At 38.1% G+C, this 16,589-nt stretch overlaps 1 long non-coding RNA gene across 1 annotated transcript in view; it reads left to right on the top strand.

Annotated features, from left to right (window-relative positions):
- The window catches only part of LOC131191253 (uncharacterized), a 45,947-nt gene that overhangs the window by 3,609 nt on the left and 25,749 nt on the right, over window positions 1–16,589 (top strand). Inside the window, exons 2-3 of the long non-coding RNA XR_009153454.1 lie at window positions 1,497–1,584; window positions 15,594–15,650. This is a non-coding gene — a long non-coding RNA (uncharacterized LOC131191253). The remainder of the gene's footprint in view (window positions 1–1,496; window positions 1,585–15,593; window positions 15,651–16,589) is intronic.

Below are 16,589 nucleotides of genomic sequence, written 5' to 3'. Positions count from 1 at the left end.
GTGGGCATGGCTTGGTGGGTGTGGCAGGGGAAGGATACTGCCAAATCTCCATTTCCAACCCACTCTGAGGTCGGCCAGAGGTGTTATTTGCCAGTTCTCCGAACTGCTCAAAATTTCCGCTACCGGTTCTCCAGAATTTGTCAGAACCTGCTGGATTTCACCCTTGTTCCATTGTAAACTTCACTTTTTTTCTGCTCATAATCTAATCCACAGCTTGCTGAATTCTTCCTCTAGTTTAAAAAGAGCCAGATCTTTATGTATTTGGAAATTAGAAAGAGGGAGGAGAAAAAGTAAGATGGAGATTATTCAATAGAAAAAAAGAGGGAAGTCAAAATTCTATGTTTTCTTTCCTTTTTCCTTTTCTGTTTTTTTTTCTTGTTTTTCTTTTGATTTTTTAAAAAATATTGTATTGTAATATTCTAATAACAGTATTTAAAAACAATTTTAAAAAAATCTCAGAGGAAAAAAATGAAGAAATCTATGCTGACTCTGAATGTATGGATTGATTTCTGAGCTTGCTTCTATGTTTATAGTAGCATAAAATCTAGTGTAGTCTACACTTAGTACATAGTTTCTTTCATTCAAACACACACACACACATACATACTGTGCCCACACATACTCCAACAGATACAGCAGCAAAATCCAAAAATAGTTAAGATGGTAATTACAATATGTTAGAAACCCAGCTTATTTGTATATTGATGCAATGTCAATGCCCATACAAAGGGGTAAAGGCTTTGACCATACCACCATACCACCATGTCTTCCATCTTTCTTTCTTTCTTTTAACATACATGGCCATAGATGCCACTATATGTGTCTATATATTTATTGTACAATGGATTTGCATGGTTGAAAATTCTGAGCCTTGTAGCCTAATCTTGCCAATAGGAGCAAGACAAGAAATAAAACAAATAAATAATAATCATCAACTGTGTTCGGAGGGTACTGTGTTGAGAAAGGCTTGTATAAAGTAATGCTCAGATCCAGGTGTCACATTTTCATAGTTTTAACACAATCTTTTTCTATCCTCCTCTGTTCTCCTTCTCAATCTGTGTAATGAAGATGGCTCAAAATCAAACAAACATCTATCAGTAGAACATACAAGACATCAATCAATCAAATGGTTGATTATTTAAAATTCTTAATAGGCTGCCTCTTAAGGTTAAAAGCCTCTCAAGATAGCTTTGAATAATAATAATAAAACATAAACAGCACAAAACCGAAGCCAGGATGAACAGAAAAATAAATCACCAGCCCAAAGCAGTTAAAATCAACAACAAACTAAAATAAATTGCATGTGACCACTTTTATTTTTAAGAAAAAAAATAGTCTCACTTTTAGGGCTTTTCTGAAGAACAGATGCACAGAAGCTGGTAGTAAATTTCATTGCTGGAACAGTCCTCTCACTTTTAGTTATGCTAAGAGTAAGCAAGCATCACCAAGTAGTATGGGCAAGCCTTCCTCAATTAAGATCTGTTTTTGTTCATAAGTGTTTATGATTTCGGAGCAGAAGTGTTTCCAACTTTGCCATCTTTAAGACTTATGGACTTCAACTCCCAGAATTCTCCAGTCAGCATGGTAAGTTTTCATCTTACTTCTTGTCTTGCCCTCAGATGCTTTAGATAATAGATTGTCCCATCTCTTCTCTGTGACAGCCCCTCAAATATTGGAAGACTGCTATCGCGTCACCCCTAGTTCTTTTCTTCATTAGATTAAACATACCCAATTCCAAAGTTGGACAGCATATGTCTACTATTGACCTCACCCCTTTCCTAAGAGGTCTATAAGGGGCGTGCATAAGAGCACAAACGTGCCTACCGTTCCTGTCCTACTGTTGCTTCATGCTTATGCTTATGTATGATATTGTGACAAATAAATAAAATAAAAATAAAATAAATATAAATTTACTAAATAAAAAGAGTAAGTGAGATGTCTGCAAGATATGGTTTAAAAAATCAAGATGGGGGCACAATGATTCAATTGAAGCTTTGCCTACTTTTTATGTGTAGCGTATATAATAAAAAACCCATAATTTGAGGATACGCCTGCTGTGTAACCGCATCTGCGCTGTGGTGGCACAGTGGTTAGAATGCAGTATTGCAGGCTATTTCTGCTGACTGCTGGCTGCCAGCAGTTCGGCAGTTTGAGTCTGATCGACTCAAGGTTGACTCAGCCTTCCATCCTTCCGAGATTGGTAAAATGAGGATCCAGATTGTTGGGGGGGCAATATGCTGACTCTGTAAATCGTGAAGCGGTATATAAGTGTAAGTGCTATTGTTATATGATTTGCTTTCTTGTCCATTCTGCTACTAAATGTTGCCTCGGAAGAAATTCAGCACATGATTATCAAAATTATAAACGGGGTTTCTTCTCTTATGACAACCTTCTCTAGTCCAGTGTTCTGTAAAGGTGTTCACCACAAGTATACTCTGAAAATGCAACAAAAATGGGGATTGTAAACTAACATGTATGGAGGGCACTGGGCTGGGGGAAGACTGTGCCAAGGTATTTGACCTTAAGCTATATTTGAGCAAAAGCTCAGTCTGTCTGTAACTTTACAAACATGCAATTAAGGTTCATGGAGTTATCTAAATTCATTTTCTTGCCATATAATTTTATGGCCAAAAGCATTCTTGTTGATTTTAGGCTTCCTTTCTCCATACAGTAGCCAAAAGAAGGAACCAAATATTGTTTGTTTACTTACCCATGAAATAAATTATGCCCTTTCGCTGTCTTTGCTATCTAATCACCATGGGATATATACTGTAGAAGAAAGTAAGCAGGACCGGCTGGCCTTGAGAAAACTAGCAACAAAAAATGTGAGAGGCCCAGCGCCTATAATTTTTATATAATACCACACTGTAGAAACTCAGTATAGCAGCCTTGGCTGGAATAAACATGTCCATTTCAATCTTCACTCTTATGTGTCTTTAATAAATAAAACGTATTTGGCAAGGATCCTATTACTCAAATACTTTCTAAGCATTGCTTTATACTATAACATTTTCCATGCACTGGTCAGTTTTTTTTAATTGTACTGCACTGCTGAACACAGGAAAAGATAGGATTATCCTCATTTTTATTTTTTTGCTGTGCCATTTTCAAATAATTTCCTTTTTCTTCCTAACATTATTTCAATTTGGATAGGATTGATTTTTATAAATGCGTAAAAATGATCACTTGCTCATATGATATAGTCATACTGAATGCACTTTTGACTAAAAGGCATTTTGCAAGTGCATTTATTTATTTATTTATTTATTTATTTATTTATTTATTTATTCGTACTTTTATACCGCCCTATCTCCCTAGGGACTCAGGGAGCCATATAAAACACATAAATATACAAAGTAAAACATTCATCTAAAAAACTTATTATATAGGCCAAAATTTAAAATAGACATATAAACAATAAAACCCAATTTAAAACCAAATCTAAAATTTAGACATTTAAAATTTTAAAAATTTTTTAAAAAATCTAGTCCAGTCCTGCGCAAATAAATAGATGTGTCTTGAGCTCGTGGCGGAAGGTCCGAAGGTCAGGAAGTTGACGGAGTCCTGGGGGAAGCTCGTTCCAGAGGGTGGGAGCCCCCACAGAAAAGGCCCTTCCCCTGGGCGTCGCCAGTCGGCACTGCCTGGCCGATGGCACCCTGAGGAGTCCCTCCCTGTGAGAGCGCACGGGCCGGTGGGAGGCATTTGGTGGCAGTAGACGGTCCCGTAAGTAACCCGGACCTATGCCATGGAGCGCTTTGAAGATCATTACCAAAACCTTGAAGCGCACCCGGAAAACCACAGGTAGTCAGTGCAGTCTGCGCAGGAGAGGTGTTACATGGGAGCCATGAGGGGCTCCCTCTATCACCCGCGCAGCCGCATTCTGAACTACCTGGAGTCTCCGGGTGCTCCTCAAGGGGAGCCCCATGTAGAGAGCATTGCAGTAGTCCAGGCGAGATGTCACGAGAGCATGAGTGACCCTGCATAAGGCATCCCGGTCCAGAAAGGGACGCAACTGGTGGACCAGGCGGACCTGGTAAAAGGCTCTCCCGGATACGGCTGTCAAACGGTCTTCGAAAGACAGCCGTCCATCCAGGAGAACGCCCAAGTTGCGTACCCTCTCCATTGGGGCCAATGACTCGCCCCCAACAGTCAGCTGACTGTACCGGGATGCCGGCATCCACAGCCACTCCGTCTTGGAGGGATTGAGCTTGAGCCTGTTTCTCCCCATCCAGACCCGTACAGCTTCCAGACACCGGGACAACACCTCGATAGCTTCGTTGGGGTGGTCCGGTGTGGAAAAGTACAGCTGAGTGTCGTCAGCGTACAGCTGGTACCTCACACCGAAACCACTGATTTATTTATTTATTTATTTATTTATTTGATTTCTATACCGCCCTTCTCCCGAAGGACTCAGGGCGGTGTACAGGCAAGAATAAAACAGACGGTACAATATACAAATTTAAAATGCAGTTAAAAAACTTATTTTAAAATTGGCCTGAGAAGTAAAATATATAATAAGCTAAAAAAACCCATTTAAAATTAATTTCTAAGAATTTAAAAATTTGTTAAAATCAATTTAAGCCAGCCCCGCGCGAATAAAAAGATGTGTCTTCAGTTCGCGACGGAATGTCCGAAGGTCAGGTATTTGGCGTAAACCCGGGGGAAGTTCGTTCCAGAGGGTGGGAGCCCCCACAGAGAAGGACCTTCCCCTGGGGGCCGCCAGCCGACATTGCTTGGCGGATGGCACCCTGAGAATTCCCTTTCTGTGAGAGCGTACGGGTTGGTGGGAGGCATGTGGTAACAGCAGGCGGTCCCGTAAGTACCCAGCGGCTTCATATAGATGTTGAACAAGAGGGGCGAGAGAATCGACCCCTGAGGCACCCCACAAGTGAGGCGTCTCGGGGCCGACCTCTGCCCCCACGTCAACACCGTCTGCGACCGATCGGAGAGATAGGAGGAGAACCACCGATAAACGGTGCCTCCCACTCCCAATCCCTCCAACCGGTGCAGCAGGATACCATGGTCGATGGTATCAAAAGCCGCTGAGAGGTCTAATAGGACCAAGGCAGAGGAATAACCCCTATCCCTGGCCCTCCAGAGATCATCCACCAACGCGACCAAAGCCGTCTCGGTGCTGTAACCGGGCCGGAAACCGGACTGGAACGGGTCTAGATAGACCGTTTCCTCCAGGTACCGGGGGAGCTGACATGCCACCACACTCTCTACAACCTTCGCCGCAAAGCGAAGGTTGGAGACCGGACAATAATTACCTAACACAGCTGGGTCCAGGGAAGGCTTCTTGAGGAGAGGCCTCACCACCGCCTCTTTCAAGGCGGCCGGAAAGACCCCCTCCAACAAAGAAGCATTTGTAAGCCCCTGGAGCCAGCCTCGTGTCACATCCTGTGCGGCCAGCACCAACCAGGAGGGACACGGGTCCAGTAAACATGTGGTGGCATTCAACCTACCCAGCAACCTGTCCATGTCCTTGGGAGCCACAGGGTCAAACTCATCCCAAACAACCTCAACAAGACGGCTCTCAGACATCCCACCCGGATCTACCCAATTTTGGTCCAGACCGTCCCGAAGCTGAACGATTTTGTCGTATAGATAACCACTAAACTCCTCAGCACGTCCCTGCAACGGGTCATCCCGCTCTCCCTGTTGAAGGAGAGAGCGAGTTACCCGAAACAGGGTGGCCGGGCAGTTATCTGCCGACGCAATGAGGGAGGAGACGTAGCAACGTCTCGCTTCCCCCATTGCCACTAGGTAGGTCCTAGTATAGGACCTAACTAGTGTCCGATCAGCCTCCGAACGACTGGACCTCCAGGAACTCTCTAGGCGTCTTCTCCGGCGTTTCATCTCCCTCAGCTCCTCTGAATACCAGGGAGCTGGTTGAGACCTACGCCGGGTCAGAGGCCGCAAAGGCACGACACGATCCAAGGCCCCCGCCGCGGCTTGTTCCCAAGCCGCGACAAGTTCCTTGGCCGAGCCATGAGCCAGACCCTCAGGAAACGGCCCAAGCTCCGTCTGGAACCTCTCCGGGTCCATCATTTAAGATGCTTAATGCTGACAGCAGGTTTTAAAGGATCTCAAATACCATAAAAGTTATTTGAGACTTTTGGGGGATTGCTTCTTAAAGTTGGACATGCAAATGAGTGTTTTTATATGGGTGGCATTAGATAAATGTCATGACATAAAAACAGGCATTCAGTGTGAGAAATGCATGTTTCAAATTGAATGGTGCAATTCTATATATGTTCAAAAGTATATACAAATGGTTTCACTGGAACTTATACTTATGTCTATGATTATACTGTAAGTTTAAAGCTGCAATGGTGCCATCAGATTGTTCAAAGAGCTAATTTTCATTAATTCTGCAGCCATTCCAAGCTGGTATCCTTCAGCTCTACTAACTCAGAATTCTGGGAGTTGTAGTCCAACCCCTACAGAGGACATTTAAGTTAGGAAAAGCAGCTTTATATTGTCAGATTTCACTGCTGGTAGTAATTGGTAGAAAAAAGATTATTAGATTCTGGAATGATATATTTATGGCTCTTAGATATTGTCTTCCTTTGACATTGTGAGAAAATAAAAAAAAATTAACTTGTAACTTACTATTTTGATGATTAGACAGGATAAGTTCTAGAAAGAAGAATACTATATAACTTTAGAGAGAAAGGTCAAAATATATTTGTACGTTTAACTACTGTGAAGAATATCACAAACCACTTCTTTATACTTTTTATTTTCTTTTCTGTTTTTCTACAACTTTTTCCCTTTTGTTGCAATTTTTTCTTTTTCTTTGATTTCCTTCTTTTTGTTTCTTTTTGTTTCTTATTGTCCATTAGTTGTGTTAGCTTTTATCTTCTTGTTTAAAAGTTCTAATAAAAATATACTATAGAAAGGAGCCTAGTATCTCAATTTTAATAGTTTGTATTGTATTTTAGGTAATACATTCGCTCATGCCTAGATATGGCAGCAGACAATAAGCAAATTGTGATGTTCTGTGTGTGAGCCATGCATTAAAACAAGTTTTGATTATAATTAGCCTCCTATCCTTTTATCTGTGGTAAAATGATTATTTTTTTACTTATTCAAACTATGAAACTTCTCAAGCACATTACACATTCTTACTGCTTTTGCTGAAGATTCATGACAGTGCACATCATCTGAATTACACTTCCCTCCCTCCCTCCCTCCCTCTCTCTCTCTCTCTCTCTCCTTTCCTTTCCACTTTCTCTGCCAAAATTTATTAAAAGGCAGGGAGGAACAGCATATAATTCCATTATTTGTACTTCCTGACACTTGCTTGGTGGAAAGGCCAGAAAATATATATCACTATATAAACAGAAATCCTTTTAATAGCTGATGTGCACCTTTGTGCTATTTCCTTGTCTATTTATGTTAAGAAAAAGCTGGAAGACTTTGGCAGCAAAAATTGATGAGACAAATCTATATAAATAATTTTTATTTCCATTTTCCAACATCATATTTATGTGCAAACTATTATCTATCATTAATCATTAATCATACTGATTCAGGCCTGCCCGATTGCCACTTCCTTTCTTCACAACCTCCTCTCTACCTCTACTACTTTCACATCCTTCATCTCCTTCACTTTACTACTTCCTCTCCTCCTTCTCCACTCCTCCCTTCTTACCCTATCTAACCTTCTTATTCCCCTCCTCCTTCTCTACTCTTTCCTACCTACTTTCTTCCCTCCTTCTACTTCTCTCCTTTTCTTTTCTGAAATGGCAATCGAGCATCCCCAATATCATTTTAAATTTTAATTTCATATCTTCAAAATTACTGTACATTAATAATCAATCCATGTATCATTTGCCCCCCTTTCCTCCCTCCCTCCCTCTCTCTCTCTCTCTCTCTCCTTTCCTTTCCACTTTCTCTGCCAAAATTTATTAAAAGGCAGGGAGGAACAGCATATAATTCCATTATTTGTACTTCCTGACACTTGCTTGGTGGAAAGGCCAGAAAATATATATCACTATATAAACAGAAATCCTTTTAATAGCTGATGTGCACCTTTGTGCTATTTCCTTGTCTATTTATGTTAAGAAAAAGCTGGAAGACTTTGGCAGCAAAAATTGATGAGACAAATCTATATAAATAATTTTTATTTCCATTTTCCAACATCATATTTATGTGCAAACTATTATCTATCATTAATCATTAATCATACTGATTCAGGCCTGCCCGATTGCCACTTCCTTTCTTCACACCTCCCTCTCTACCCTCTACTACTTTCACATCCTTCATCTCCTTCACTTTACTACTTCCTCTCCTCCTTCTCCACTCCTCCCTTCTTACCCTATCTAACCTTCTTATTCCCCTCCTCCTTCTCTACTCTTTCCTACCTACTTTCTTCCCTCCTTCTACTTCTCTCTCCTTTTCTTTCTGAAATGGCAATCGAGCATCCCCAATATCATTTTAAATTTTATTTTCATATCTTCAAAAATTACTATACATTAATAATCAATCCATGTATCATTTCCCCCCCTTCCCCCCCCCAGACTTCCCAGAGCAAATACCGGGTATTATGACCAACAATCACAAGCTAAAGTATACAAAATATACATAACCTCCCACCTTAAAAAATTTAAAACTTTAGATCCCCTCACAAAAAAATAAAAAAGATAGGAAAGAATATAAAAGAAACAAAAGAAAAGAAGCAATACCAACTTCACATATTACATCTTTTACAATCCATTTTTAAAATTAATCCATCTTCTCAAATTCAATTTTTTTCCCACTTGTATATTCCTTCAAATTTCATAAGTCCATTTCTCAAATTACAGTCCATCTTCTCGAACTCAAATTTTCATCACTTATATATTTCTTCAATTGCCATAACATTTAATGTCCATTCTTCTTACAGTCCATTTTAAAAATTAGTCCATCTTCTAAAATTCAAATTTTTCATGCACTTGTATATTCCTTCAAATTTCATAAATCCATTTCTTAAATTACAATCCAGCTTCTCAAATTCAAATTTTCATCACTTATATATTTCTTCAATTGTCATAAGATTTAATATCCAATCTTCCAATACTACTCCCAATCAAATATCATTACGAATAAAATCTCTCAAATATATTTCCAACTTAACTTCATAACTTTTACTATCTATAAACATGTCAATTAAAACAAATAAACATTTAAACTACATCCACAATATAACAGTAAACAATTAAAATCATTACATCCACATTATCTAAATTCATAAATTTCACTTTCCATCCTTCACAATTAAATAATATCATCCATAGATTTATACCATACAAATAGCAAATAACAGAAATCCTATAATTTATATCCTAAACAAATCAATTCCAAAATTAACCATAATCATCATATTCACATCTTAAACATTCCTCCCTCTCCCATTCTATTTTCCATCATTTCCAAACCAATTAACTTAGCATCTAACAACAAAGGATTCCCACCTTTAAAAATTTTAAACTTTAGATCCCCTCACAATAAAAATAAAGAGATAGGAAAGAATATAAAAAGAAACAAAAGAAAAGAAGCAATACCAACTTCACATATTACATCTTTTTACAATCCATTTTTAAAATTAATCCATCTTCTCAAATTCAATTTTTTTTCCACTTGTATATTCCTTCAAATTTCGTAAGTCCATTTCTCAAATTACAGTCCATCTTCTCGAACTCAAATTTTCATCACTTATATATTTCTTCAATTGCCATAACACTTAATGTCCATTCTTCTTACAGTCCATTTTAAAAATTAGTCCATCTTCTAAGATTCACATTTTTTTTTCACCCACTTGTATATTCCTTCAAATTTCTTAAGTCCATTTCTTAAATTACAATCCAGCTTCTCAAATTCAAATTTTTATCACTTATATATTTCTTCAATTATCATAACATTTAATATCCAATCTTCCAATACTACTCCCAATCAAATATCATTACGAATAAAATCTCTCAAATATATTTCCAACTTAACTTCATAACTTTTACTATCTATAAACATGTCAATTAAAACAAATAAACATTTAAACTACATCCACAATATAACAGTAAACAATTAAAATCATTACATCCACATTATCTAAATTCATAAATTTCACTTTCCATCCTTCACAATTAAATAATATCATCCATAGATTTATACCATACAAATAGCAAATAACAGAAATCCTATAATTTATATCCTAAACAAATCAATTCCAAAAATTAACCATAATCATCATATTCACATCTTAAACATTCCTCCCCTCTCCCATTCTATTTTCCATCATTTCCAAACCAATTAACTTAGCATCTAACAACAAAGGATTCCCACTCTTTAAAACATTAATATAAAAATGTCTCGCTTTCATAACTGAATTAAGAAAATACTTTCTGCCTCTAAAATTCACTGACAAACCCATTGGGACTTCCCATCTAAAATATATCTGATGTTTCTTAAACTCATCCACTAAAAAAGCAAATTCTCTTCTCTTTCTTAACATTTTAGGAGGAATTTCCTTCATCATTTTTATATCTTGTCCCAATATTTGAAATTTATTTTTATAAAAGGCTTGCAAAATTTCATACCTAACCTTTTTAGTTGTAAAATAAATAACCACATCCCTCAGTACTCTATTTTGTCTTGCCCACCAAGAATTAACACGATAAATTCTTTCAATATTAATCTCAAAATCTTCTGGCTCCACACCCTTTATCTGAGCAAAGGCTTGCGTAAAAATCTCTTTTAAATTTTCCTTCCTATTTTGTTTCAACCCCCTCACCCTTATAGCATATTCCATTAATCTATATTGTAATATTACTCTTTCTTCATCTGCCCTATCTACCTTTGCCTGTATATCTTCCATCTTATTATCTAAATTCCAATTGCTTTGATTTTTTTGAATTTCCTCTATTTTCCTTTGCATTTCTAAATTAGCTTTATTAATTTCTGCCAGATCATCCTCCATCTGAATACAAGAGCTTAATATTTGCGCAATTGCATCCTTTACCATTTTCATTTCCCTCTTCTGCTCTTCCACCACTTCCTTAAAATCCAACATCTCTTTCTCTATTTCATGAAATTTTTGATCTATTTCTAAAAAATGACTCTCCAAAAACTTCTGTAAAGAATTTCTTAGTTCCTTTTTGATTTCTTCTTTTAATTTTTGAATCTGAACTGAAGAAATTTCAAAGTTTTTAATAACTTTTGGCACTATTTGCTTAAAAGCCATTTTTTAAAAAAAATGAGACTTCCGGTTTGGCTCCGCTTCGTGCAGAAGCAGCTATGATTTAGCTGCTAACTCCCTAGACTGTAGAGCTGTCAGGACATCGTAAATCTGGGTCCGACAGCTTGGAATTCTTTCCTTCGGGTAAAGAGGGAAAGATGAGCAATCAGGCTGAAGTTGAGACACCCTAATAAGCTTCTAAAGCTTGCGGGGAGTTCTCCTTCCATAGCCTGATAAGCTCCTGGCTGGGGGAGGCATTTGCCTTTATGGCAAACAAACAAAGTGTCCAATTTCCACGGCAGGAATTGATTTATGATGGATTGTAACGTGGACGGAGCAGAAACTGGAGCTCTAGCATTTGTTTGTAAGAAGACTGTAAGCCCCTGAAGATATATTTGCTGCGAAGATAGGAGAGAAGAAAGCAAATGGCGGTTTTGTGGAATGTGTATACTGAAAACGAAAGTAGAAATGCTTACTAACGGCTAGTGTTGAAATAGAAGAAAGAAGATACATAGAAAGATACTGACTAAACGGAAGACATGAGAATTTTATGATTTATATTTTTTCTTTTTCTTTGGGATTATAGTGATTTAGAAGAAAAGTTTTTTGAATTTTTTTTTCCAAATATTTTTTTTTCTCTTGGTCTGTTATTAAGTTATATTTTTTTTAAAAGATGAGACAAATCTAGAATGCAACATTAATATTATTTTTTCATTCAGAATGAAACTATTTGCTAATTTTAATTAAGGGGCCTGTTTCAACGACAGCTTCTTTAAGTTTAAAGTTCTGGTCCTTTTTTTTTAATGTCATTCTTGGTTTTCACTTGTTTCCATAATCTTTACAATGATCTCCTGTACTTTACATTGAACAATTTTATTAAAACATTTTAGCTCTCATTTAATCCATAGAATCAAGTAAAAGGTTTAGCTTACTCAACGTATTATATCTACTTATGTGTCTCCTCACATTTTAAATGTGAAACTAAAAATGGATCATGTGAATATACAGAGTATTGCTACAATGCTGGCCACTCAAGTGCATTCGTCAGGAAGCTGGGGGCTGGCTATACTTTGCTTTTAATTATTGAAAATCCTATAATATATCTTCTCTAAAAAGTATTGAAATCTGAGGGAAATCTGTTAAAGTTAAGTATAATGTAGTGCTTAAGTTATGCTGTTTTGTATCTCAGGGTCCCACTGTCAACTGGACACAGTGGCAAAAGATCTTTGCCATGTTATACCCATTTTTTTCATCAAAATTTATTTATCACTTTTCTATTATGGTGGTACAGTCCAAATCGTTGCTTTCTGACAAGGCCATTTCACATGCTTGTCTTCAGGAATTTCTTTTCACTTGCTTTTCTCCACATAAATAAACAGGTTTTTTTAAACAAACAAACCAACGAAGGAACAAACACTAGGCTATTTTCTTAAGTGACGCAAAAAAAGATATAAGGCCATTTTTAAACCTATAAGGAAAAAGTTAAGAAGCCATTTTCTTCCCCTTTTATGTCGGACTGGCTATATCTACTTTCACAAGTGCTTAGAGAGGCTGGCTTAGGCAACAATAAAGTTGCTCAGGCACAGAAATGCTCCATGCCTGTTACCTGAACTTGGATCTAGGCCTAAATTCCCTTACTAGGGGTGGAACTTTTTATGCTTCAGGGTATGCACTAGTTATACCTAGTTAGTGACAGGGAAGAATACAGGTTGAGTTTTTTAAAAAAAATTTCAGTTTTGACAGTTTTTGCAGTTCCACATGCAACCCTTATCGATACAGTTAGAACCAATGGTGGGATTCAAATAAATTAGCAACCGGTTCTGTGGCCTAATGACTGGCTGGATGGGCGTGGCCACAGTGGGTGTGGCCAGAGGTGTGTGACAGGCAGCACTTGGTCTCCTGCACTCCCCTGGGAGCAAAAATGGACTGCGGGGTGGGGGGCATGCCGTACTCCTCTCGTGCCCCATTTTGGGCCTAGTAAGCCTCCATGCAGCCTCCTGGGAGCAAAAACGGGCTGTGGAGGGCCTGTTTTCCACCTCCCCGGGCTCTGGAGGCTCTCTGGAGGCAGGAAATAGGCCCATTTTTGTCCTACACAAGCCTCTGGGAGGCCTGTTTTCCACCTCCCTGAGCTCCACGCACCCCCTGAACTTACATGGGATCCAAAACGGGCCACATGGGGACTCCTGGGAGAGGTGGGCGAGGTGGGTTGGGGCCAACCAGTTGTTGGAACTACAGGTTTGCTGAACCGGATGTAAAATTAACATCCGGTTTGCCTGAACCGGTCTGAACTGGCTGAATCCCACCTCTGGTTAGAACTACAGGAAGTCCTTAAGTTATGACAGCAATTCAGATCAAGATTGCCATCTCTAAGCAATGCGGTCATAAAATGTGTCATCACATGACTGCATCACTTAGAGACAACAATCCAGGTAGTCTTGGTTGCTGTTATAAACCCAAGATATACAGAGGTGTAACCCTAAAATGTTTAAATAGAGTTGTCAAGGGGGAAGCAATGGGAGTCCCAAGTAAGGAGTGTGTGGAAACCACAGAAGGGTGGGGGGGAAGCCTGGCACAGTCACATGAGCAACTCCATAGTATGGGATAAGAAGGATGTGGTCCACGCAGGTGAAGGGGAGCGAGAAGGGCACAATGTGTGAGCGACAAAAGGCCAGTGAGCTGTGGGTGGGAGAGACTTATCCAAGTGACTTGCAATCTTCCCTGCTGACTTCCCAATTGACTTTGCTTGTGGGAATCTTGCGAAGGAGATTACAAATGACATTATTACGAGATGCTGCAACCGGTCATATGTGTGACATATGTGTCAAATTTTGTTCATGTTCCTGTGAGGGTACTATAATGGCTGGAACTTTGAGGATGATCATAAGTCCCTTAGTTCAGTACTATTATAACTTTAAATGGTCATTGTCATATGAATGGACATTAAGAAAGACTACTGCATGGGACATAATAACATATTTGCCTATACTTAAAATTACCGTAAACTGAGGTATGCAAAACTGCATTTTGCTTGAGGACAATTACATACCTAAAGTTTACTCTTGATTTCAAATAGGTAACAATGATATAAAGATATGGTTTTGCATTTTTTAAATGCTTACGTCATTCATTTTTGCTAAATGATTCACATTGTAAAAGCTCCGCCACTATTTGTTCTTTAATTAATTAATTTTATTTTTATTTATTTATTTATTTTGTCACAACGGTATATATAAGCATAAGCATAAAATAATTATACAACATATAAGCATATATATAAGTATAAGCATGAAATAATTATACGAGTTGGATACAATCAAGGAGAACATTAGGACAGGAACGGTAGGCACGTTGGTGCTCTTATTACAGACTTCTTAGGAATGGGGTGAGGTCAATAGTAGATAGTCTTTGTTAAAGCTTTGGGGATTTTGGAAAGAGACCACAGAGTCAGGTAGTGCATTCCAGGTATTAACAACTCTGTTACTGTAGTCATATTTTCCGCAATCAAGATTGGAGCGGTTCACATTAAGCTTAAATCTATTGTGTGCTCGTGTATTGTTGCATTATTATTATTATTATTGTATTATTTCATCCATCATAACTTTAATGAACTTAATGTGAAGTTTTCCTTTTGAGACAAGTATAGGCTTATCTACTGTCTCATCTGGAGAAAGCTGACACCTTTTCCCTTAACATGTTGCTTTTGAAATTTGGCATGAACAGGACCTTTCAATATCTCAGCAGTGTTTTTAGTAACTTCTGTTTTGTTTTTGTTTTTTTAAAAACCTTGAGTTCTATACAGCTAGTTGTCCACTTACAACAGATCATTTAGTGCAGAGATCTCCCACCTTGGCAACTTTAAGCCTGGCGGACTTCAACTCCCAGAATACCCCAGCCAGCAAAGCTGGCTGGGGAATTCTGGGAGTTGAAGTCCGCCAGGCTTAAAGTTGCCAAGATGGGAGACCTCTGATTTAGTGACCATTCAACGTTACGAAGACACTCACCATTTTTCACACTTATAACCATTGCAGCATTCCCATGGCCATGTGATCAGAATTTAGATGCTTGGCAACTGATTCATATTTATGACGGTTGCAGTGTCCCAGGGTCATGTGATTAACTTTTGCAACCTTCTGAAAAGCAAAGTCAATGGGGAAGCCAGATTCACTTAACAAATGTGTTATTAACTTAACAGCTGCACTGACTCACTTAAGAACTATGGCAAGAAATGGGGCAAAGCTCATTTAACAAATGTTTTAAGTAGCAACAGAAATGTCAGGCTCAATTGTGGTCATAAGTCAAGGACTACCTGTACTCAGCTTTATACTCTTGAATATATTTCCACTACAACATCTAATTACTTACCTACACTTTGCAGGACCTTGAAGAAGGCACGTGAATAACTTACGCATAAGACAATAGAGGCTGACATATGGTAAGTTACATTGTCAAGGTTGGACATATTCAACAATTCAATAATTACATTATAAACTTCAACAGTTGCAAGTTTTTTTCTAGCAGTGTAACTTTCCCATCAAATTTCTAATGGCATATTCACTGAGTGTTTTACACAAAGTCAGTTTATTTAATAATTTAGTTGAAAGTGTCTATAAATTTCCAATATAAGTCAAAGCTGTTCTACAAGGTTTAACTGTATCACATTAAATGATATTTAAGCTATGACATCAATTGGGATTCTTAATGGCATTCAGTTTATATTTAAAGGTGCCTTTTACACACCAACATGCTTTCCTTTCATATTTGAATCAGTGGTGGGTTTCAGCAGGTTCTGACCAGTTCTGGAGAACCGGTAACGAAAATTTTGAGTAGTTCAGAGGACCGGTAGTAAAAATTCTGACTGGCCCCGCCCCCATCTCTGCCTCCCAAGTCCCAGCTGATCGGGACGAAATGGGGATTTTGCAGTAACCTTCCCCTGGATTGGGGTGGAAATGGAGATTTTCTGCCACACCCACCAAGTCATACCCATAGAACCGGTAGAAAAAAAAAATTGAAATCCACCACTGATTTGAATCACTTGTCCTTAATCCTTAAAGTTAATAAATGATCAGTTTTGCTTTCAAATGAATGAATGCATGATAAATTGAATGACTGATAAATGAACGATAGATTCATCTCTTCAAGAAAAACTTTTGTCCATCCAGCAGCACCACTAAAGTCTTTGATACTTATTTATTCTACAAAGTGCTCTAGTTTAACCAGTCTTTTCTACATTCTACATTGACTGTTCTAAGATTAAGTGCCAACTTTATTTGTATGTTTGTGTGTGAGTGTATCTTAAATATGGGGTACAATTAAGGATGAGAATTTGGATGATATAACTATATTTAAGACCATCTTCAGTATACTATGCGGC

Source organism: Ahaetulla prasina, chromosome 2, assembly GCF_028640845.1.
Source record: "Ahaetulla prasina isolate Xishuangbanna chromosome 2, ASM2864084v1, whole genome shotgun sequence".
Taxonomy (NCBI): Eukaryota; Metazoa; Chordata; class Lepidosauria; order Squamata; family Colubridae; genus Ahaetulla; species Ahaetulla prasina.
The sequence above is the reverse complement of the archived record's forward strand: the minus strand, read 5'-3'. Positions and strand labels throughout refer to the sequence as shown.